The 27,471-nt window shown below is 30.3% G+C and overlaps 1 protein-coding gene across 1 annotated transcript in view; it reads left to right on the top strand.

The window, feature by feature from the left end:
* LOC113522753 (uncharacterized) overlaps positions 1 to 27,471 on the top strand; it is a 71,827-nt gene that overhangs the window by 6,166 nt on the left and 38,190 nt on the right. The window contains exon 2 of the mRNA XM_052897861.1: positions 17,169 to 17,211. The gene's annotated coding sequence lies outside the window, so the exon portion shown is untranslated. The remainder of the gene's footprint in view (positions 1 to 17,168; positions 17,212 to 27,471) is intronic.

Here is a 27,471-nt window from a genome sequence, read left to right on the forward strand (position 1 = left end):
GTATACAATATTCATGATATTTCATGAAGTAATTTCGCGGGTTTCTATGAAGTGGCGAATGAAGGAATAAGTTTATTCATTGGTATCATACAACATAGGAAATAAATGTAAAGATGCAATTGTATATGCATAGTAAAGTAGTCTTATTGCAGAAAGCAATTTTTCGCGACAACCTTAGGGCAACGGACTAATTGTTGTCCAATATAGGTATACATATAAGTGTGAGAATGCATATGTATATAGGTATTATTATGTATTACATTAGATGGTACAACTTTTAGAAAATAGCAATAATTTTGAAACACTAATGCATTCAAGCGTCCAGCTTGTAGTCTATTTTAGTTAAATTATAAGGCTAACCATATGAGGGCGTTCTAAGTGGTTTAGCGAACTATGGAAATAGCTATTCTCGAAGACTTATTGCGTGATAGAAACGAGAATATCCACTGCAGAAATGACCGATATAGTCTGAAAGATAAGGAAGCTGGAGTGACACTATGCTGGCAATTAACTACATTAAGCTGAGGAGCAGTAGGAAAAAGATTTTCGTATTACCGTGTGATAACTTAATATATTGTTAAGAACCGATAAACATGAGTGACTTAAGATATTTGGCAAAATATGGCTCTTTAGGTAAAATTATTAGTGTCATTAAAATTGTTTAAAAAAAGGAGGTGGCTCTTCATTCGCCTACATTTTTATATACTGTATTATAAAATATTGTCTAGATTTCTTGAGTACTAGAGGGAGACTTTGTACAAAAGTCGTTTGCTTGGGTACCTCTGTCCTATTCGTGTTTCTACCGTAAAGCAGTTGTGTTTGCATGGCTGTGTTTCAGTTGGAAGGGTGTGGGATATGAGAGTGAATTTATAGAGTACAGAGGAATAATACCTTAGTCCTCAGGAACGGCATCGCATGGGGGGGAGGTATCATGGGCGAAACAGTATACTCTGTTATACCCATAGTATTGCTCAATGTCTATAGGCGACGATTACTACTTTCCATCAGGTGGGCCGTCAGCTTGTTTGCTACTTTAAGTTGCATTAAAAAAATTTGAATGTATTTTGAAAAATCTTACTATATTCTATTCACGGCTTTTATGTTGGACCTATATAAATTTTATTAATTAGAAGAAGGTAGAAGTAAGAAGGTAAAAGAAAGTAGCCGTTTCATTGCGGAAATGAAAATATATAGAGATAATTAGATTTCTTTTGAATCGCGCCTTATTTGGGCGATTTCCTCATGTATCACTAAGAAATATTTTTTGGCAAATCCGCAAAAATGTTTTCGCATTTATTTATCGGGGTGTGTTGTTTTCTTCTAGCATACTTATATAAGTATTTGAAGTAACTATATGTATAGATTCCATGATATATTCTATTATGCGAATACCTGAAATTTGTAAAAAGAATTAATCTCATCTAATCATTAATCACGTAAAATTATCACAAAAATAAGGAATAAATGTACAAAAAATGAATTTTCGACAAGTCGTGTATTATTTTACGTTTACAAATTACTTTCCAATTTACCCAGTATTACAGAATCATAATTATATAACGAAATAAAAATAATAATAGCATCTCACGACGGTTGACAAATGCCGGTCAAGTTTATTGTCAAGGCAGCGCAGATGTCACACGCGATTTCTAAACCGTACAGCAACCGATGTAGCGAGCACGTCGATGTAATTGTGGCGTGCACAGTGCACGTACATAAGACCCCACTACTTTCCCCCGACCCAGTGCCCTCTCTGAGTCTGCGCAGTCGACCTACAACAGCCTCATAATTCCGCAATGTCTCACATTTTATTTGAGATTTGCCGTGGCTCATTACACGTCTTGGGTACAGTTATATCTAATAACACGTCTCTATTATACGATTGTCCGTGGCATATCGCGCGGTTTGATTGCGAGTAGCACTTACTGACCATGCCCAGAATGACAGTGCGAGTTCTGTATAACGAAATAATAATTTGTAATTATTTACGAAGTCAATTCAGAAGAAAAATTGAGGCTGCATATGGATAAATGGAGGTAGAATAAATATGCACTTTCTCTGCGATTAATAGCGATGTTATATCAGGGCCAGTAGACAAAGTAACATTCTGTTAATGACGTCGTTAATAGAAATATGTAAAATGTACAGATTAAACTTTCGAATAAAGAGTCACGTGATTTTTGAGTGTAAAAGTTCATTAATTTCCATACGTTTTGCACTTTTAAAGGAAAATTGTACATTATTGGTGTTTAATGTTGTACTATTACTTACTATCTGACGTTCTTGTATATTTAAGTTCAGTATGTAGGCTTTCCATGTCAAGTCAAAAATTAAACGCCATTTAAAAATTAAGTATTTAATGAATCTGTCGTAGACTAGTTCCGAACCGAACCGGTAGTTTTATAATGTGAATTCCAAATAGTTTTACGGTACAAGCTATAGATAAACAAAGTTGTAACGAGGTCTTAATTTATTGCATATTCATTCAAAAAATAATATGCCGGAGGGGATTGAATTTTGGACCATATGTAGATGTAGTTGATTTTGACGTGACATGAACATAATTAGAAATAATGTATTTTTGATTTTATAATTTATTATTTTTTAACATTTCAATGTTAAATATGCAATATTACTGTTTTGTTAATTTCAAATAAATTTTGTAAAAATAGAGAAGAAAGAAAAGAAGACTTTTTTAAAAGATTAAAAATCTAAAATAAATAAGCTTTACAATAGCTGTTTATAATCTGTAACATAAATAACAATTGAGGAATATTTACTCATAAAATTGTTTAAATAGTTCAATAAAAATAGTAAATCCTTCAATTATGAAACTGAACACACACACACTACACTTTATTTAACGATGGTGAAAATATTTAAATATCCAAACAATTAAATTCCAAACAAAATTAATTGTTAAGGATTTAATGAAGACAAGTGAACTTAGAGTAATGAAATTACAGGGTACGGAGCATAACACGTAGCATATCACAATGTATTCTATAATATCATTATCATCAGTCTATTTATTCATCAGTATATTTTTTTCCATCAGATGGGCCATCAGCTTGTTTGTCATTTTAAGTAATAAAAAAAAACATTAACCGGCAAAATGGAAAAAAACAACTTCAACCGCAATAAAATGAATATGACACTAACACGAAAGTACGAAATAGTGACGGTAGTAAATTATACAGAGAACTTTTTCCAATTATGTGTAAAATTATTATTAAGCCTAATCGTTAAATTTTTCACGCGGCAAATTTAATTTAACGACCGTGTAATTTAATCACATTGTGGCCGTTGTTGCCTCGTTGTGATATGAAAAGAAAACTATGTAACGGCTAAATTCCAAGATTTAACGACTTCTAGTTGTTTATGAAAACTGTTCATTCGATAAAAAGTGCCCTAAATTTATGAGTACCGTGTAACTTACTAACTGTACCCCATGACTTCGCCCGCATGAATAATTTAATAAAGTATCCTATGTTTAAGCTATAACCTATCCATGTATTAAATTTTATTTAAATCTGTTCAATAGTTTTTGCGTAAAAAAGGAACAAACATTCATATATTTAAACGTATATATATATGTTACAAAACTGACTATTTTACTGTTTATTTCTCATATATCAGCTATTAAAAGTTTTAATTCTACTTAATGTTTTACTCTTGAAGTTTATTAATTCAAAAAAAAAATTATGCAATCACATTTTATTTCGCTACAAGAACACTATTTGAATATAATATTAATTATTCAGACATATTGAAAATTGTGTTTTTGAAAATAGATAGATAATTCCACCGTTGCAATATTTTGGTATAATTTCTCTTAATCCTATATATCTACTACCAAAATTTCATACACAGTAATTGTACGTATTATGTCATTGAAAAGATTTTCTTTTGAACGCATACAAGTAATCTTATTTTATATAAATATCAAAGTCTGATATTAGTAAATCAAAACCTAACATTGCTACGTTTCCGTCAGTTTGATATGACACGAGTTTATTTACATGACGTCAAACGATATCGCTTGCATCTTACCGAACGCCAGTACAGTTAAACGAAATTTTTGACATTCCACTCGATTCGTTCGTGAGTGCGTAAACACAGCGTGGGCGTGTCCTTCACCCGAGATGGTAAAGATGCTTTTTCTACTGAATTTTACTGGGTTTAATAACGGTTGTTTCATTTGACAAAAACGACACAAAATGTAACTTTCACTGACAGTTCGGATCACGTAGTTGGATGGAAGAAACATTAGTGGTGTATTGTGAAGTATAATAGATTTAGGTATTACCACAGCGGCGGTTGGCGAACGGCTGGCGGTGGCTCGGCGGTTCGGTGCGCGTGCGCACCCGTCGCACGTCGCCGCTGCGACCCACTAAAGTGATGAATAAACGAGAAAGTGCACGCGAATCCGCATCGCTTCATATGTTCACTAACCGATGAACTAATTATCGTAATTTCAAGGTGCAATTTGAAAATTACAATAGAACTATTAATGAATCAATTTTAAAAGAATAACTGTCGTTTCTTGCGGGTTTATAATAACATCCGAATTCAAAACCTAGCACAATATAATAAAGAATATACTATTTAAAAATACTTGTATTTAAATATGAAAGATTATTTATATTTTTGAAATTATATTCAGTTTAATGTATTTAATAATCTTTTGCTATAAAATTTATTAAATTAGTAATAGATTATTAAATAGATTGAATTCTATAAAAATGGACTTTAATATTTTTGCTAACTTTGTCGATGAATAAATGAAGGATAAAGATCAGTTTAGAATTGATGAAGATGTTGTATAATAAACAGACAAAAATATAGTTTAACTAACTTTATCAACGTCTTCGTTTGTGTCTGAGATAAATAGTAGTCTATGTCCTTTTCTATCCAAAATAATATATGCGATTTCTAAAACAAACATTTTGAAGTTAATTTAAAATGAACAACTCTCTTTACGGACTACTTATACTTTATTATGGTTGGTCATTACTAGTAATAAATAAGTTGCTGTTGCTGTTCCTGTAATGTCTGAAGAGGGTTATATTATTTTGAGCGATTTACAATTTGCCTACAAGCATTTCATTTAAACTAGAGTAGTGTGACGTTCACACGCCTCCAGAGGCAGTGGCGCGTGTCTTGAGAACCATGTCGGTGCATTGACGTCTTCCAGTTGCTGGTCCATTGCTGACCTAAATCTAGTTCACTTTAGGTGCTAGAAACGCAAACGGGCAATGGACTGTGACATGCGATGAAGAAATAGCATCGTATCGGGTAGCATTGTATTGGCATTAGTAAAGGTATCTACTAGTCTGTTTTAAATTCTAAAGTCGTTGACGTTGATGATTCTTAGTTCCGTTCGAGATCCTGATTTTAGTTTATAGATGCTCGCACTATTTCACTAGGTAATAAACTAAAAATTTCATATGAATTTCTCTGTATTTATGCATGTGCAGATGTGTTATAGTTTATTATTATGATAATAATGTAAATATTTTTTTTAAAATAAATATAGTTTTGTCAAAACTTAAATTAGGAAACGTGGGTGTTGTAAGAGGCGACTAAGGGAATTTAATGATCGCGAGATGGGTAGCAACATCTCTCTTAAAACATTACTAAAGCCTAACTGGAGTTGTCAATTCGACTGCCAAGTGTGGCAACTACTGGCAAAACCCCTCAAGGAAGAGATCTATGTTCAGCAGTGGACAGTAAAGCTGACATCATCAAACTGAGAATCAAGGTTACGGCCCACCTGATGAAAAGTGGTAATCGTCACCTATAGATATGAACAGCACTATGGATAATGTAGAATATACTGTGACGCCTATGATATCCCTTATACCATTCCATTGTACTTTCATGCCCTATAATTTCCCTGCCTAATTTACTACTTTTTAATAGTATAAATGGAATAATTTATTATAATATTCACAATGGGGCTGATTCTAAGGCAGTATGTCTCTAAACGTAAAAATAAAATAAAAAATTAAAATTAATATTTCAATTTGATATCATAATAAAAAAAAATATTTTAAGGACTAATCTAATTAATTTAAAATAGATTTAATTTCAAATAGATTTAAGTCATAATTATTATAAATTTAGTTTATGATGGTACTTAAAACAATAATTTCGCGAATCTATCAAATTAAAATAGTAGGTCAAGTGCTAGGTTTAAAGGGAGAATATTTTTTGTCTCCCTTTAAACCTATCACTTAAAAATAATATAATGTATTTATAATACCATTTATTTTTATTATATAGCCTTTGATACTTTTGAAGAACTACAACTACAATTTCCGATATTTCGATATATTGGATATGACGTTGTAACCTTCAAGAAACGAGCATACTCTTTTTTAAAAGGTCGGCAGTATGCTTGCAATTCCTGTGGTGTTGCGAGTGCTCATGGGTGGCGGTAGTTACTTACTGTCAGATGAGCCGTATGCTCGTTTGCTCCTGTATTATAAAAAAAAATACTTTCGCTTCAACTAATTCTCATGTTACTTAATATTTGTGATAGAAGAAAAACATAGGCTTTTTTATTCAGATCGTTCAAAATATCTCGGTTATGCGGAAAAGTCGCGGGTTAAACTTGTATCGAAGAAACAAAATAACTACTCGAATCGAAGTTACTTCTGATATAACTGTTCAATTTATCCAAATCAAGTATGATTGTTACATAATTATATAACCGTGTTTATTTTATTTGACTGGAGATGTAAATGCTGTTAATCCGACGTTGGCATGCGCAGCCGTTATACTTGTATCGCTGACTGGTCGACATGTCGATGATTTCAATACTGAATCGATAACGGCGATGTGTTATCTCAAAATTGATACAGCGATTTAATTTGTTTGTAGTTGAGAATTGTTGTTGCTTTTAAGCGACTTCCAATGAGATTCATAATAAGAGAGTATTTTAATGTGTACGTTGCGCGATAGTTTTGTTAATTTTGAACCGATTTTGATAATTCTTCTCACAAATAAATAGAGTTTAATTCATCCTATATTAATTTTATTATGATTGAAGTCGCTGTTTTTAAACAATAATTTAAATTACAATAATATAACTTGTATCGGTTTCTCAAAATTAATAAATAATGATTATTTCAATAATTTAATCGGGTATAGCAAAGTATGAGTGTTGCTAAGGGGATCACAGTATATTTTGTAACGTTCTAGTATAGTTCATATCTACTCTATAGTATGTATAGTGACTATTGCCATTACTATCCACTATAAAAAAAAATCTTAATGTGGTTATATATTTTTATTTTATTACCTTAAAATTACAACTAATTGACAGTTATAAATCGATTTGGAATTTTTTTTGTCTGAAATTTTACCAAAATTCATTTAGTAGATTAGTAATTAAATTAATTGATTTAGCCACAATAGAAATCTGTTTTTAGTTATGTACCACAAAAATACAAAGGAACATCTATTAAACAGATCGTTAGCTTTTTTTTATTAAAGTTAAATTGATAAAAATAAGGAACATCTGTCCCTTATTTTTATCAATTCAACAATTCATATTTCTAGAGCTATGTATTTCGGCTATGTGCCAATTAGCCAGTTTCTTTTTTTTTTAATAGGAAATAAATGATAATAGAAAGATTTTTATTATATGTATATAATCTCATTCACATAAAACTCTTATTGTCACTTAGAAGTGAAATAGCGTACTTTTATCGTAATAGATATAACAGGCGAGTATGCGGTCGGCTAGAAGCGATGCTTATTATTTTTTATTACATAATAATTGTAGGACGTCGTGTTCTGCGGTCGACTACCTTGTACACAGCCAGGATCATCTACTGCTACTGCTTCGACGCGAAAACAATGTAACATTATCCACGCTGCGAACCGTCAGAGTAAGTCACGTTGAGTAGTGTCGACAAATTGAGTAACACGGCCACTATTCTTTTGTCGCGAAAGCTCAACTTTCTATCTAAATGTACAACAATTAAATTTGCCAGAATCGAAGAAATCGCGGGAAAGTTCAATTATAGACAATTGTACGTTATAGGTAACACAGCAGAGTGTCGTTGCGATCAATTGTGTACAAATAGCTAACACACATTTGCTACGAGAATGCCACTCAATACATTAGACATCAACGAGAGAGTTGCCAGTAAAGCTGTCCTCTATTTCAATCAATCGTCATTATTTTGTTATAAATTGTATTCGAGTATTATAAAATAATAGGAGGACTCAACTTTGTTATGTATATAGCTGAAACTACTTAATGATGAGTAAATCCAACATGATATTATAATGTAATTGAAATTTGAGTTTCAATTAAATAATAAGTCGATGTTGAGGAAATTATAGACTGGATGATATGGAGTACGGCAACCAACCTATAATTTTCTCATTACGTTACGTTTATCTTTCTAAATATTGGCCTTTAAGGCGATATGATTTAATAGGAAGATAAGAGTTCATTTCGAAAATCTGATTGATAAAATGATTTTAAAATTTGAGAAATACATATTGTATTATTATAGTGTTGTAAATTGAAATAATTATTATTAAAAATTTTTTCAAGCTTACTTACTTTCAAAAATTAATGATTTAAGATCATAAAATAAAATAAAATATAATATTAGCTATACTTCTGACTTCGATACAGCTATGACAGCTTAATTTTTTATAAAACTAAAAGTACCTTTAATTCTGTAGTAACCTAATTTAAAAGGAAACACGCATTATCTTATTATTATCGCGCTATATATTATTATTAGCGCTGAATCCCTTATAATTTTGTTTTGCTTAATCAACTTCATTTTAATCGCTAGCAGTGATACATTAAGTATATATAAATGTTATACGATATATAGAAATATACAAAATGCTCTCGTAGATACCAGTCTATCTGTAATTCGTAATTACAGGTGTAAAAATAGCTATAACAACGCATTGGGCCGTGTCGGTCGTCAGTTTGCAAAAAGAATACTAACGGACCCACTTCCATGTTGGTCCGGAGCTACATCTCGGTCGTCAGAACAAATGTCAGATATCATCTCAAAGAATAACCGACCATCGTGATAGTGTAAACACAAACGTTGTGTGTATTACCGACTATGTCATTGTGTGCTTGTTTTATTATGACTATACATACCTCTGAATAGTTCACACATTTTTGGACTGTAACATTTTTATTTTTATTGATACCAGTTTCTTGTGTAAACTTATTTATGTGTTATACAGATTGCCGTCAAATTAACACGTTGTTTATTATGGCTTATCTGTGATTTAAATATGTATTATGAAAGATTTTTATATCTACGTGAATAAAAGATATTGGATTTCTTACAATTCTTTGATAGTCGTAAATCGTCATGATTGTCACCGGTCGTGTGTTATAACATTGTAACTTTATTAGCGACTGAGGAATATACATTAATAGGACAAGACATTAAAATATTATGTAATCGATTAATCATTTTTATTTAAAAAAGAATTGAGAACATGCATTTTTCTCTTTTTCATGGTTTTTCTTTGTGCGGGTTATTAATCTAAAATGGTACAAACATTATTCATTTAAATAACGCGATATTATTACATCTAATTGTTTCAAATATGTTGCAGGGAGTTAGGGACGCAGGTGGCTCAGGATGTGGTTGTATTCAGAAATGGACCATTAATGGCTGAAATGATGATGACGTTTAATTATCTATAAAGTTTATTTCATATTGCGTCATTATATTTATGTTTTATATAGTGTAGGTACATTAGACTGCATATAATAGACTGGTTTATTACGCTTATCATGTTTTATCACCATCCTTATACATGTATAATCTCAATTCGTCATTTACTTTCATAACTCGTCTCATGTGTACACGGAGACTCTTCCTTAGACAGTACGCGACCTATCTGATCATGTTAGGTCATTATAAGCATAACAATTAAGATATTAACATAAGAACAAGGCATTTACTATTCTTATGGTAATTAGCATCCTCTAGATAGAAACATTCTTCAAACATGCAAATTTATTTAGCTGTAAATGTATAGAATAAACAATTGTACAAGTATAAGAAAGAATGGATATATTTTGTTAATTTACATTGGGTTAATATATTGTGATTAATACGAGTATATTTTTATATTAACCCTTAACTGTCCACTGCTAAATATAGATCTCTCCCGTAAGAAAGGTTTTGTCAGTAGTTGCCACCCTTGGCAGGCGGTTTAACAACCGCAGTTAGATTTTGGTGATGTTTTAATAGGAACGCTGCAGATTAATATATACATACTGGTTATTAAGTGTCGATTTATATTTAATTATCAACGGATATCCGTCGGTTATTTTTAGGAATCCAGCTTGACCTAGTTACACAACAAGAAATTCTAGAATAATTAGCATTAATCGTGTGAGGAGTTTGTTTCGTCTTTTGATATCAAAATTTTTAGGCCACTTTCGAAGGTTTCTGACGCGAATTAAATTCGACGGCTTTATATGCCGTTTGAAGTACGAAGTAAGTGACTATTGTATTAATATAATAAATACGAATATTTGTAACGGTAGATGGTTGGATGGATGATTGTTACTCTTTCACTCAAAAACTGCTGAACGTATTCGGATAAAATCTGGTATGTAGGTAGGTAATATCATAACTTAGGACATATAATACTTCATATACTGATTCACGAGGACGTCGCGGGATACAGCTAGTTCTTTCGAAATGATTGCCCATGAAATATACTGAGGATAATATAGTATATACGTATAATATACGAGTATAGTATATACGTAGTCATTACATCAATATACCTAATGAATATCGCATAATAGCTAAGAGAGACATGCAGGCAGATATAAAAAAAATCTGCAGTTTTCTTTCAAATATATTTTTTTCTTATAAATATTCTAAGTGCCTATTTGTACCTTGGCTGTATAAATTTTATATTTGTCGTTAAAAAAGATAATAAACATTCATGAAAATTATAGTTCTTACGGTTTATGAGCAATAATAATAAAAGTGTTATTATTTTTATGGTATAAATTCTAATTATAATCAGGTTATGATTATTTTGTCAATTTATACGCACTTTCCGAGTTTTATAGTTAATTTCCTATGGTTGAAGGTAAATAAATACTACGCCACACTGTCGATAGCGCGGAAATAAGTTTATTTGATAACTGTAGTTGTAATAGCTAACATTGTTGTTTTAATGACATGGTAATGAAACATTTGGAAACTAAGTTTTGTCCACTATATTTATAAAACATAACAGGGTAATGTATGAGCAATTGAATGGACAGCATTGTATGGTGCACGGCATTGTTCTTGTCTGCTGCTACTGTTGTTATGCTTTGAGGTGTATTCTTTTTTGCCACTACTAATAGTAATAAAATAAAATTTGATTTGACATATTTTAAATGTTGAAAAATATTTAGTTATGATGACATTATTGTCTATACTTCATGATTTATATTAAAGATCTTTATATACATTGGATTACACGGGAATACAGTTTAAGAGACTCGCACGATTTTCGTTTGTCAATTACTTTTTGTTAATTTTTTTTCTTGTTCATGTACTAACTACCATCTTGTTTTATGATCTATTTATAGTATTTAATAAAGAGAAGTTACAATTTTATTTATTATTTTTACCCTTTAATGATCCCAAATTGATTAATTATGTTATTATGAAGACTAGCACAAACGATATATAAGGCATTTATCAAAAAAAAAGAATACTTAAGAGAATTAATTTAACATTTTTCTCACACATGTTTCATACGTATTTGAACTATCTATACGTTAATTATACCTGTGGCTTACCGTATAAGTACATACGGATTATACTAGTTAACTTTTCATACTAAATATGGTATAACAAGTTGAATGTAGCCTAGTAATTAGAAACCACGCATCATTTTGTCTCTTGGTAGTTTATCAGTTAACCTTTGATTTTAATATATTAAGTGTACCAATTGTATATAATTAATAAAGTCATGGCTAATGTATATACAATTTACTTCATAAGCAATAATTAAAAGTAGATTATTTGAGGTTAATATATCCTCGGAATCGCTGTGTATGCACTGGACGAGTTATGAACATTCGACTCTCTTTATCTATGCCTAGTGAATAAAGATAAAAGAATATAAGTTCATTAATATTTTGTACACATAACTGTAGTTTTAGTAGTAGTAGGAGCAATCAGTTAGCTTGGAGTATTGTATCCATTATTAATGAAAATAAATATCGCACCTGCATGTTCAATACCTATCATTCTTAATCTTAAAATAGCATCTATTAAAGACAGTGCTTGGGGAAATTTGAACTATTGTCAAATTTTCATGTAACATTCCTAAATGAAATTTATGTCAAAAAAGTTTATAAAAAAAGGGTATTTTTGAAAAAGTTAGGATTTCTGTCAATGATCTTTAGTGATAATATTAGTTTTCGTTACCGTCGTGTATCTTTATTTAAATTTGTGTTTGTTATTGTAAGTTTTTTAGTTATAGACTAAGAATATTTTCTATATTCCTAATGTTAGTATTATATGTCAAAATTCAATCATAAGCATTTTTTTTTATTTTACCTAATAATTAAAATAGGATAACATGTTCTATAAAGTCGAATATGTTCGATTATACTCTTGCCATAAAAGAAATATGTCGGACATTATACGAAGAACCGGTATTAAGAATATCTATTAAAAAATATAATTCTATTTCTATTTGTTGGTCGGCGCCTCTTGCAATAACATTTTTACAATGAAAATAGCTAACTGCCCACGTTATTCATATCATTATGGCACGGTGTAATGATACAATAAGGGATTGAATAGTACCCACGAGAACGAAGCTTCGGGCAAATGCATTAATGTAATTCCATGGTGCCTATTTGTTAGAATACTAGAAACAGCGATCTACCATGAGCTATTTTTAATTTATAAAATCATTTAAAATAATTGGCTTGATTAAGCACTCAATGTACAATTTAAACTATAAGTATTTTTTAATAATAATTTAGTTATACATTGTCAACTGAGTTTTATAATTTCGTTAAAGGATGAGAGTGATTAAATTGCCAAAATAAGTAGAAAAGAAGACGAAGGAAGAAGTGTGATATGTAAGGGGGGATGTATCTAGTTCTTTGAAGGGTGTGTGTTTTATTTCTCTAAAATAAGTGTTGTCACTATTAGAGTGAGTTCGTAACTGGGGTGATGGAAGAATGTTTATAGTGGTTAAAAATGTAAATTTGGTACAATACATTTTTAAGAAAGGAATATCTTTCTGAAATTGGCACGGGAATAGTTCAGTACTAGGAAAGCCATAGTAAAAAGCTACAATTAATATAATTAGATTTTTTAGTTTTAGTCTCATATTGAACTTGGTTACTGCATAATTTTTTAATCAAGCTTTACAGACAGACAGCTTTCAGCTAGACAGACTTAAAAGCAATTTAAAATACACTGATAGTCTATAAACTAGACACTTTTTATTATAAATCACTTGAGCATAGTTGCGGGAAACAGCTAGTAGCGCGTACATGACTAATGATATATGTGTGTTCACATATTATTACACGTGACTGTACAATACACAGACCCATTACGTATGTTTATGTTACGCTTTGTACACATTTCGTTCTGGGCGTGGGTTTTATGCCAATCCGAGCCATTCCGAACGGTTTCTGTGACGTTGGCTCTTGCTTTTCCGATTATTTGGTCTGAATTCCGTTATTTCCCTATTTGGGTGCGGAGTCTTACTTAATTGTTTCACACTGACTCAGTTGGTGTTCTTTTGTTCATTATTTTTATACGTTTTTGATTTAAATTGAAAGTATACCGTTGTATAGACTTCTTACTGCGACCGGCGGTTTTGCACGCGTGAATTAAGATAAAAATTATTCTAAGAAATTAAATGAAATTTATTCAGTAAAACATAACTGCAGTTGAAATAAGTTACAATTGTAATATTAATAATATCTTAATCTAGGATAAGGCCTATTTGAGTACAAAATTAGGCCTTTGAATTGGAAATGAAAGCATTATTTTATTGCATCTAAGTGAAATTGTTTGGGGTCGCTATAGTCCTTTCTAAACCGCCATATCTTCCATTGAGGCCTTCGATTGTATGGACGTATTTATTTTATTGCCAATTGTTTGTAACCTCTTGGAAGGAACGTGCCAAGTATTCAGTGCAAAAACTATTTCTCTTTCAATTTACCTACTGTCTATTGATCTACGTAGTAAGACATTTATTTGATTTATTTATTAAAGATGGTACATATTTAATAAGATTATTTACGTGTATTGCATAAATTGGATCAAATGTTGTCGATGTTAATTCTATTTCTTTGTTTACCCAGCTTGTTTGTTTTATTTTGTCGGTTCTTGTAAGTTCTCAAAGGTTATTAACCTAGTTCTGGGGCAGCATTTGGGAACGCCTCTGTTTAACTTTACATACACATTTGTCCTCTTTTATTCGATAGTCTTGTGAAATAGTATATATACCTATAGATCTGTTTACTACTTTTGAATATGACTTTCTTATTTATGATTTTAATATTTGATTGAAAAGATTTTGATTATCAATGTAATGAAATCGGCATTAAAAGACATTTAACACGAGTATAATTATTTCTATTTCTATCATAAGGTACAATTTAACATTGCTAAAATTGAATACGCCACGCTACATGTAATTGATATAAATCGTTATTTATAGCAAAGATTGCAAAGAATTTCAGACAGAAAAATTAGTTATCGAAATAATTAATAGAATCTATAAAACATTGTGACTTATGCTTTATATATATATATATATATATATATATATATATATATATATATATATATATATATATATATATATATATATATATATATATATATATAAATATATAGTCCCACAACTCTATAAAATTAATTAGAATTACTTTTCTTCTCCTATATCATACACAGATATTATAAAATATGCTTCCTATTAAAGTGCTTAAGTAATAGACTAGGCTAGGGAGAGTAGGGCCGCAAGAGCCTTCGGAAGAGCGGGCGGAATGTGCGCGCAAGGTCATTGCGCCCTGCGCGGTCATGCGCTTGCGCCCCCGGCTTCGTCCCGCGCGCCTCTCACCCCCCACCTACCACCACATTGTCTCGCGATCAGCTGCGGATAAGGGGGAAGCGACCGCACCGAAAGGCGATAGGAACCATTTCAATGCGAAACTAACTCCATTTTTCCGTTTTGTTAGTTCGCTCGTCGGATGCACGAACGCCTAGGGCGATATTGTTCCTACTTTAGCGCCATTTTCTAACCTAAAGAAAATTATTATTGGTGCCTTGTCGAAGTTTATTTACGAAGCTTAGTCCTTTTATCTTGCACCGTAATTGAACTTGGCTGGCCTGTGCATGCAAATGTGTTTAGGTAAACGGACAATTCAGTGTCATAATGATATAACATAATAAAATAAGTCTATACATGTCTTTAAAAAATAGAATTGAGAAACTCCTCTTTTGTTTGAAGTAGATTAAAAATAATAAAGTTTGATTTATTTTTTTATGGTATGATTGGAAGATAGACATCATGATTGTTACTTATGATGTAAAACTATAAAGATAGTACTAAATAAAATAAAGAATTTAAATGTAAAATTCCTCTTCAAATCTCACTGTATCAGTCTTTAATTTGATTTATGAAAAAAAGTAAAGTAAGGCGAAGTATGTATAATAAATCCAAAGTTTTAATACGTTCTGGCGGGACGATTTAGATAATATAAAGATTAAATGTATCAAGTAAAATAACACATGTACATAAATCTATTTACATTGACATTCATCGATGCTTTTATTTTTTAAAGTGGCTTAAGCAGGTGTGACTAATTTTACAGTTCGTGACAAATAACTTAACGATATGCAAAAAATATCATGATTTGCCCCAATCCATGTAAAGTGGCAATTATTCGAATTCCGTTACGGTGTTACTATCTACATATTTTCACAGGACAGGTCTTAATAAAGAACATTTGTATATTTAATGTGTTTGAATATATTGAACTACTATATAATTTCGGTGTATAGATATTATTGACTTTTATAAAAATGTCAAAATAAGAGGTAAAATCTTTGAATATTATAGTTATGTTAATAATTATATTAAAACTTTCTTTATTTGAATATACCTATATGGTATGAATTATCATATTTTTCATATATAAGAATTCAAATAGAATGCGGTAATACGTCTGCATCCTTTAAGAAATCTAAATGCCAAAATTCAGTTTTTAAATATTTCTAATTGGTCATAAAGTAAATCAGTGGTAATAGAATAAGTTATTTATAAGGATATTATTAGTCAGTTTTACTGCATTTATTACAATTAATTGCCACTGTCTTTTTGATTCTTTAATGGCAATACGACTGAATAAATCCTAATAGAATGACAGAAATCACTGGTGCATGTAATGAAGTGCACGAAGATACTTACTGACATAATTCGCCATTCAATTTCTAAATTATGATCCGTGCGTACATACTACGTCAGACTTACTTGATTGTAATAAATAGAGTGTTAAAAATATATGCATGTCATTTGTCAGAGCAGACTTATGACATGGTATTAAATTATTTTAATATCTTAAATGTGCGAACTACGAGATGGGCGTTTACGGTCGATTTATTTAATATCTATTTTGCATATTAGTTTTGTATACTGACAGTTTAATTTGGAACAAGTAGAAAGTTGTGTCTATATTTGCACTAATTAGGTACCACCCAAAGTTCCGGTTAATGGATAAATAAAAATCGTACTTACTAGTGTACAGAACACAGATAACTGGTCAATAAGATGTTTCACAATTACGAATCGTATCTTGGCGTAGATGGAAAATAGTTACTGACCACTTTTAACGGTACACCATGCGGTATTACGAATTTAGTGCATTCTAATATTTTCTTATTGTTGATAAAATTGAATATAACTGTGTCTCTATTTTGCGAAAATGTTTGTGAGCAGTCTGTGACAATTGATCTGTCATATCACGTAATGAAAGTAATAGAATTTCAATTGACAGATTTGATAGTCGCGCGCGTGTTCTAGTGTCTTGATTAAATTATATTGCGTTTAATAGAAATTTTGATCTTATTTAACTGAGTACTAATTTTATTTTGTTACAGGATTGGGTTCCTGAGGTCAAAACCGAATATTATCTCGAGACAGGTAAATTGATTTTCATAATACTGATAAGCAAGTAAACCTTTTCTATACCAGGAAGATCCTAAGGGGATACAAAGTCCAGCAGTAGACGATGGGACAGGATGTGGATGGGTTAAAGTGATACTGATAATTTACACACAGCAATATATTAACTTCGTGATTTTTTTTACTTAGAAGTAACATAAAAATTACATAAATTTAGATTATGATAAAATTTTCAAAATGTTTATAGTGGAATTCTAAGGGGCAAAATTTTTTTATGCTACTTAGAATGGCAAACAAGCTGACAGGTTACTTGACGGAAAGTGGTAACCGTCGCTTATAAACATGACACCATGGACATAACAAAGTATGCTGTTTCGTCCATGATACCCCGCATGCGTTGCAATTCCTGACGACTCAGGTGTTATTTTTCTGTGCCTTGTAAATTCACTGACATATCCCAATAAAGTTCATGTATAACTTTATCGTGATCATCATATATCTAGATAAATTAGCAGATGGATTTATTGTACTATCAATTGTATAAAATTATACGTCTTAAAATATTTAATAAAAAAAATTTAAAGGAGAAATATTTCATCAATTTATACAGAAACTGTACCACCAAGATATTGAGAAACTATTTACTGATATTAAAAGTGGGTTTATAGTTTCACAAATAGATAGATGGATCCAGTTAATTATGATTTTATATATTATTTTGACAGTACAATAAGCCTTAGTCCATTTACAATGAAGTGAAGGACGTTTTATGAGGTTGCATGATTTATAGTAGTCTTTGTTTGAATGTGTAGAGTCATAAGCTGGGCTGCGAGCATTATTCAATTGATCGCATGATTTATCGATATTAAATTCGCACAGGTGATTCTTTTGTTGTTATGATCGACAGAAAAGAAAATCGATGTGTAGTACTTTAAAGTGAAAGTTGTAAATGGACGGTACGTCTATTTTAAAACTGAATTGATTTTGATTTTAGTTTTTAATCATCCGTATAGATGTTGCTTTGATGTGAAGCAAAAAATAATCACTTTCTTTACAAAATGTATACGGCGAATGTATGTTTTTTGTTATTGCCGTGTTCCCAACAACTGAAAGACAGATCGAGGTTAATATTATAGAATATTGCCTTTTTAGTATGTATAATGATCATTTCTAAGGCTACTTTGTGCAAATTCTACATGTCTGTCAATATTATATTATTACAAATATTAAAATTACTATGTATTTACATTATTAATTATTAATTTAATTAACTTAAAAGTTTTAATGGTCGTTTATTCTACTTGATAGTATACTCAAGCGTGTATGAGATATTGTACACGCTATCCCATATATATATTATCAACTTGTAGACAGACGGTTTCATTTATAAAGAAATCTGAGGATGTTGGCAAAACTAATACATCACATCACATACATTTTATTACTTTCCATCCACTTAATCTTTTTGATGACATTAAAATTTGAGTTTACATGTTCGACGCCTTTATTAACACTTCCGGAATTAATTGATTAATGTATAGTGACATTTAATATTATCTTTAACCTGTTTAAGTCAAGTACAGATAAAGTTATATGTATGATTACGTATAAGCAGGTGGCTATTGAGATGTTATGAGTCAATTGGTCGAGTGACAGCCAATGCTGGCAACGTTCACTGCCGGAGGTTGGTGAAATTTCCACAATTCCACAACTTGTGTACTGTTTAGAGTGAAATTGCCATGTAATATAATAGATATAATGGCAAATATCATAATTGGCATTGGCAAAATCGCGGTCAATGTTGCTATTAGACAATAAGAAAGTGACTTTTTACGACTTACCATTAAAATTTTCAAATGGCAGAAACATTTGTAACATTATCTAATAAAATAATAATTTGTTTGTGTTTACAACTTTTGTCTTATCTCATTTATTGGGATAAACGCAATATTAGTACGCAGTTTACATGTACTTTTAATAAGTCATTTAAAGTGTGTTCGTTGCTTTAGATGGCAGTTTTCCAAGTGTTTCGTTATTCACAGTAAATGTGATTGATGTGGTTGTAGGCGATAATAGTTAGTTTTCATCAAATATCCCATACATCAGCTTGTTTGCCATTCCCAGTTGCATAAAAAAGTAATGATGATAGGGTAATGAGCTAACATGCTCACATAATTATTATTATTCCCAGGCTTAATGATCTGGGAAAGCAGTAGCTCTATTACATTAATTATAATTGTGTAATGTTATGATATTGTTTGTAGTAAGTACAATTAACCTCAAGTTTGTTATAATAATGCTAAATAAAAGTGCTTAAGTCGGCAGATAAGACAGATATCGTCGGTTGAACTGTTACTGTAATTTTCAAATAAAATAGCAATTTTCCCAAGATAAACCTTGGTTATTAAAATATGAAATTAACAATAAATTTATATTATTTTCTTTTTATATGCAAAATCTAAATATTTGAATTTAATCACCGTCAGACTTTTTAATTAAACATTTTCAATCATCATAAAAATCATGATTAGATGATTTCATAACTAAATAGTCATTCATGTTTGGCGAAATGAATAAAATTAATTACAAATTGCATTTTTTTCATTAAGGGCGTTGGTAGTAAAGTGGTTTTTATATATTACTTAACTGCAATGAATAGAATTGACGCCCGTGGGGAAATAATTTATAGTGATAAGTTGTTAAAAGATATTAAGTATTAATAGACATAATTTATAGCCATGCTAGTGGCATTTTATAAAAGAGAAGTACCAATTATCTATCACGTTTTACATGCCCAGTGGCGAGATTGGTTTGTAAGTTGACTACAAGTATTATTATTACGCTTAGGCATTTTTTTGCCTCTGCAGTAGGCACATACCACATAACGCTATCTGCTTCTGTTCATTACTCTTTATATTTCTTTTGTCGTGCCGAAGTGTTTTTATGTTATATCTATTCGCAGTAATAAGTTTAATGAAAGATTATATTATTAAATTGTAGTGTGTATTATATAAAATATCCTTATATTTGTTGTTTTTTTAAATATATTTTACTAACAGACCGCTCCGGCTATGCCCGGGTACAATTAGAGAGAATATTTTGAGATTATGTTTGAGATTATTTAATTATACAAAAGTTAAGTGAGAATGTAGTATACATTATAAAATGTTGTATAGTACATAATATAATATATTATACGAGCCGTCCATAACATAATATCTAAATAACAATGAAACTAATATCAAAATTCGTAGCGTGGTATCCGAATAAAAGTTGATTATGTTAATTTTATACAAGCCCTTTGTGAATAATTTAAATAGGAGTTGTTTCCAATAGAAGATTAAGTATGTAACTTTATATCAATATACAATTAATTTAAGAAAAAAAATCTATTAGTACTTTTAAGTTATTTTATTCAAAATCATTTTTACATTGATAATTTTAAGGATTCATAGTTCAACACTTTTTATATAGCCCCTGAATTAATAAATTGATTGTGAAAAGATACGGTAATGTAGGCTTCTATTCGGATCCTAATTATTAATCATTGATGTTATTTTTTATCCTGTGTTGTTTATAGCTCTTGCTCGAGGCTAGACAGTAACTATGTAGGTACTATGAATAATTTCCCTGCACTTGTCAAACGTGATACGCAGGTGTATATGTCTTCATTGGACATATGTGTCAATAATTGTTGTTTCTTTGAATAGTTTCTAAACGGCTCATTTCAGTATCAGCCTGTATCTGCTTGTTTATTTCAACCGGCCTGGCAACAGGCGGCGCCTGTCCACAACGTGCATTTATTACTTTTTGCAACAAGCCACAGGCCCACTAGACGGAATGTTTATGTACGATTTGTTAGTATTGGAGACAGAAATAAAATAAAATTGATGTTATTTTGTCGTAGAGTTTTTTTCTAGTAGATTTTTATTGGTGAAGAAAATAAAACAGCAATCTTTACAACTCGAGGCTGACAAAACATTGTTATGGTTAAAATATGTAAATTTGTATGACATGGTTATTGGTACGTAAGAATCTTATTAAGGATCGAGTAGACTGATTGACTTGATTAAGGCTTTAAGATTATTTCATGGTATTTAGTTTATACATAATATAATTTCTGAGTTTTATATTAGTAACATATAGACACGAATAATCAAAGAGTTAGTCAAGTTTCTTAAATGATATAGTACATTTCAGACTGTTCATATTTTACGTAACATTTAGTCGATAGATTTTTTTTACTCGACAGGTTTAGTTTGGTGTGACTGATGCTTGTTGTTATCCTATCCATTATTTCCAGCATTTTTATGCAAAAATATCGTAGTATTTGAAATAAATTACAAAGTTAGTCAAAATATTCTTTCAGGTATGTATAAGTTAGGTAAGTAAGTCTTAAAACCAAGTAGGTATGTTACAAGATAGCGCACGCAATTTCCATATACACATCGTTCTTATTATGTAGCTTAGGAACGATATTACTAGAGTAAAGTCAGGCTGAGTCGTTTGCCTAGACTATACTCCTACTAGTGTAAAATTTATTTCAAAGGGCAAAAACTACCAGATACCTATAAATCGTATCTACCTGATAGAGCAGTGTGTTCTCGCGAGACAGCTACAGCGTACAGTCAACAAGACCACATTTCGCATTCCAATGCTGTTATTTAAGATTTCTTTATTTTATATATAATTCAGTATAGAATAGAATAATGAAATTTTTTGTACTTTCGAAATAATTGTGATTTATTACTTCTGTTTTCATTTATCCTTACTAATATTATAAGTATGAATATAAGTTTGTTCTTTACCTTAAGAGACTACCCTTAAGGATTAATCAATTATTATGAAATTCTATACACACAGTATATAAGACGAAAAAGGATGTAGGCTTCTTTTTATCCCGGTCAGTAAACATATCCCGGTCACACGATGAAGTCGCGGGTAAGAGCTAATAATTAATAACTGGGAAGATAATTTAACTATAAGGTACTTTTATAAATAAAAGGGAGATGAGGTTCATTATTATTTCAGACACGTTTATAGACTGCAATTATCAGGATTATAAAAATATTATTTGGTGGACATCTAAAATATTAAATTCAATTAAAATTTTTCACGAATAATTTTTATTAAATATATCGATAACAAATTGGATTATAATATGACCGGCGTAATGTGAGCATATGAAAAGTAAAGTTACGTAAATTAGTTGTCAATACTTATTATGTAAATACCTAATATAATAATATAAATATACTGTCGTTCAATACAGTGGTCGACATATATCGCTGACTGAAAAAAATCAATATCCCTAATATTGATTTTTTTTCAACAGTATATTTATATTAATTGTTAATTTACAAAAACTTAAAAAAAGATATATAAAATTGAAATTTTTTAAAACTGCATAAATTGAGTTATTTAGTTCTCCACATATGCCGACGATACTTTATTTAAAGTAAAACCTTTAAAGGGAACGCAACACGGTTATATCTTTAATTATTGGAGATTTATGTTATCAAAAACTGGCAAGTGAGTAGTGGGGAAAGGAAAAGGTAGTAAATAGTTTTTAATGTCTCCCTAATAATGTCTCAAGCGTACGTTTCGTTGAACCTGTTTGAGAAAATATTTTTATAGAACAAGATTTAGATAAGTTTTACATTATAATATAAATTAGATATCGATGATCTTATAAAGAATGTGTACTGTTAGCATAACATTTTAATAAAATGTAATAATCGTATAGACATGTAATAAATAAAATTACTCTATTTCTACTAGAAGTTAAGGAATGTATTTTCTTATGCATAACAATTGTTAAAAAATAAATCGAGCAAATTGGCCCAGAAATATCTGAAAAAAATATTGAAAGGTATTTAACAATTTTTTGAATTTTTGAAATTTTAATAATATAATGATAATGAATTTGTCATAATTATTATATATTTTTAAGTGTACTAGTAATTTATTTGAGATACTACGTACATAGTATATATATATAAAAGTATTACCTACCTACTTTGTTATACACATGGCCAACTATTATTATTATATATTGTGTGGTAAAAGTATAATAGAACACCTTCTTTGTTGTAAAGGAGGTTACACGCAGATTAACTATTAAAAAAGAAATCATTGAAGCATCGATAGCCGACTCTCTGTGATTATCAAGATGGAAAATCTATCATGAATTTCATTAATTTTATTTTTAGAAATCATGATATTACTGACATTATGATATGTAATGATAGTATAACATGCAAGGGATTTTTTATCTATAAATTGATTACATTGTCTACATTACAAAATTAAAGAAATTATTAAATTATGCATTAAGTAGATAACAAAATATATTATAATTTAAGGAGATGAAAGTATAAGCTATTTCGATTCCGTTAATTATTATAGTAAGTTCAGTTTTGTTTGTTTCTGTGAAAAAGATCTTTGTTAAAATTCCATAGTTGAAAATAACCCGTCGTTTATATCTTAAACAGCTATTCGATTATTTAATTTAATTATTATCAATTATAGTTAGAAATATATAAATTAACATTTACAGTTTTGCGATAAGTTATGTATTTTTAGACTTTTTCAGTTACAAGCGGAATTTTTTTAACTAAAACTGTCCAATGTTATTGACATAATTATTATTGTTGTTGTAAATTATTGGTAGATAAGTGTTATAATCGAATCTCAAGTCCCTCTTTTATTTAAACAGAGAGCTTGTTCTACATATTAATACACGGAACTGTAAAGTACACTGTTAAATTGTTATATTAAATGACATCGTAAAAGGATTGTTTGCATTTAATATCCTACATAAGGAGCAATCCACGTGAAAGTAGAGTGAAAATTCACACGCATTCGAAAACAGATGGCCCAGTTGGAACAGATAATTGGGTCAGGCGAGCAACCTGTCGGCTTGCTCACACGCATTGTCTCGCGTCTCGGTGCGCGTCGGCGCAGTACCGTTATCGCGCGGTCAAGTTCGGCTCATTGTGACTATGACGTTATTGCTACTTGTGTCATACCGATTTAAACTGTCCAATTTGAACATTACAAATGTATTCGGTTGTGGAGTGCGTTGTTCGAATAGCAACGAATACAGCGTATACCTAAGTTAGGTTTGTGTTGTTTAAAATGCTTCACTGCGTAATTGCATACATGTTTTTCTAGTAGTCATTGGGGTTTAAATTTTCTACTCCAGGTTTCAATTAAGGATTTAAATTAAATAAATTTTAACTTTAGCTCTGTAATCTGTTGCTACTGTTTGTTAGTAAAGATAAAGTGACTTCAGATAGCTAAAGGAATTTATTTATCCACTGTATCTTCCAGACTACAGTCTATGTAACGATTTGCATAGATATAATAAATTAAGTTAGATTTCAACTTTGCAAAACATTGGCTACGGCTTGTTATTTAAGATAAAGTGCGATTAGATTAAAAAAGGAATTGATTACGCTCTATCTTCCAGACTGCAGTCTAAGTAACGGTTTATATAGATCAAATATAATAAATGAAAATATAAAATAATTGAATAGATATTTTATACATGTAGTTCAGATTGTAAGACAGAGAGGAGATATTATTTATGCGGTTATTATTCCAAAGGTAGGCGGGAATCACGTGCGCATGATGTGCCTTTGGCCTCGCGGGAAACATCAAAGATCTTGATGCCTACGATATGAAATGGTGTAAGTATTACGTTTTGTTTAGTTACGATAATATAATAAATGACGTCTTTATAATGCCTTTCCTACAATTTATCTCTGGGTAGACTAGTTTTTTGACGCCATTAAAACATTTTACCATTATGCACGTACTTATGTGTTTTGTCGTAGCATCTCACTTAAGTGCCTTCTTTAGAATTTCATGGAATTCCATAAAAGGTGTGTGTGGCCAAGATTTCTTAGCCTCCAGTTTGACCATTTGCTCTGAACAATCTTTAATCTTAAAAACTAAAACTGAAATTCCTTTTGTAAAAAGATTATAGATAAATTCTTCAAATAAAATTTCTGCTTAAGATGTCATCTTAGTGAGTATGTGCTGATACTCGTAGATAATACTCACGATCATGACGTGACATTTGTATATATATGTACATAAAACTATTTATTATAATTCCACATCTCTTATATAAATAATTATAAATTATTACAGAAATTAATGAGTAGTAACTCTATTGACAAAGTTCAAGTCTGCCCTAATCATTTTCATTATCAATTATCGCAGCGAGTTGAATACTTATTCAGATGCGTATGGTGCTACTAAGCCAATTATCCTGAACTTTAGGACTGTTCATGTCTAACACTCCATCATCGTCGTTAATTAAGAAATATTTTCCTAAAGAAGGATTAAACTTTTTCTTTTTTATTTATTGATTTATTGTGGTAGAATGTTTTATTTTCATTCTAAAGCTGCGAACATTGGAATGATAAAAAATAATTAAGGAATAATTTTAATCCTAATTATATTGAAAATTTTTGTGTGCCTATTTTTTAAACCGTAATTACTTAATATAAAGTTTTTGAATTAATTATAGCATGAATAAGTATATGCTTGAATGTTTTACCACTTTCTCATGTAGTCGTTTTTTATGCAACTTGGCAATCGTCGGTTATACACATGAACAACAAAGTGACATATAATGCAACTTATGACCGCCTTTCTATATATAAAATTAAATATCCTTTTATTTTTTTTTTTGTAGATTTGGAGTATATATTATATGAGAATGGAGCAAGTGATAATAAATATTAAATTTATTGATGTAGCTTTTATGTTCCAATAATCTCGCATAGTAACTATAAATAAGCTTAAACAAAATCGTACTCTAAATGGTTTCCCTTAAACACCGTAATAAACGATTTGTGAATTATTCGGCTTAAGAACTCGATACATAGAATTGAAATTTAATTTGTTTTATAAATTCAAATTTAAATGAAACTTACTCGTGTTCGAACATAACTGATTACAGAGTAATTAATGATTTTTTATTTGTTGTTAGACTTAATAGTAATCAACCTTTCACATGACATTAGCAACCCTATTTTATTATTGTGGTTAACAGGAAATGAATTGTGGGTAATTGTATTGTACGTGAATAATTGCAGAGAGGTCCGATAATATTGGGACTTGGGTATTAATCCATTGGCGGCATGGGAAGAAACAGCTATTGTGTGAGCAATGAAAATCGTACATACCTACCCATCATGGTCGATTGCAAGATAATTATTGATTGCACTCTAGATATTATAGAACTATGCAATTATAACGGTTTCAAGTAGTTTATAGTTATATCTGTTCTTTATAGTACCGATGTTTATATTCGAATAATTAGATATTTGTAAGAGAGACAGTACCACTGTCTTCAATTATACTGTACCGCATACCTATCTTTTACGATCAAATATCTTGACAGAAAATGACTCTATTAATAAAGAAAAATCAAAGGCAGTAAATTAAGTAGCCAAGCATTCATGAGATGTAGAGATTACGGGAACACTACGTTATATAATATAATAGATCGTTAGAGAGAAATGGCGATGTGCTCATTGAAAAAATTGGTTAGGGAACCGATTAAGGTAAATAATTTTTTAACCTCTCAGTAATTAGTACCTAAAGTTCGGCTGCGATAGCTGAAGCGGTTTTGCTGTAGGGTGCGAACGAAACTAATTTAATACTGAATTTGTTTCAGTACAATGGTCTTTAGTACTGTTACACTACAATATCTAAAGTGTACGTAATTACACAAATATTAGTTACCAATTACTAATACTTTTTTTGTGTACGCTGAAACGGCACATATCTCGTAATAATTGCTTTAAAGCTTCTGTCAAGGGTGAAGAAACATTTTAAAAAAGAATACAGATAGTCGATTAGGTACCTACCTATACTGGTTGAAAGTGACTTAACCTTTTTATTTCTCTCCGGGTTTGCAGTGAGGCGTTAAAATAATTTTACTGACTTTTATACAAATTGTCTATTCAAGAATTTTCTTAATTATTATTTATTTTTGTGCATATCAGATAGTTTTAATGTTAAAATTGAAGATTCTATCTGCTGTGGTTGACTTGAACTTTAATGTATCGGAAAAAAACAATAATAATAAGCATAGAACCTCTAATTATTTTGTCATAGGTAAAAATGTAGTTTAATGTACCATTGAAGAATGCTGCATATATTTTAATTATGAGTTATCCGTGAACAGTGGTAGATGTTTACTTGAATCTTATACAAATTCACTGTTAAATTGGGCAATTTACGAGTGTACACGGT

The sequence above is a fragment of the Galleria mellonella genome, unplaced genomic scaffold (assembly GCF_026898425.1).
Source record: "Galleria mellonella isolate WM207_F2 unplaced genomic scaffold, CSIRO_AGI_GalMel_v1 utg38, whole genome shotgun sequence".
Lineage (NCBI taxonomy): Eukaryota > Metazoa > Arthropoda > Insecta > Lepidoptera > Pyralidae > Galleria > Galleria mellonella.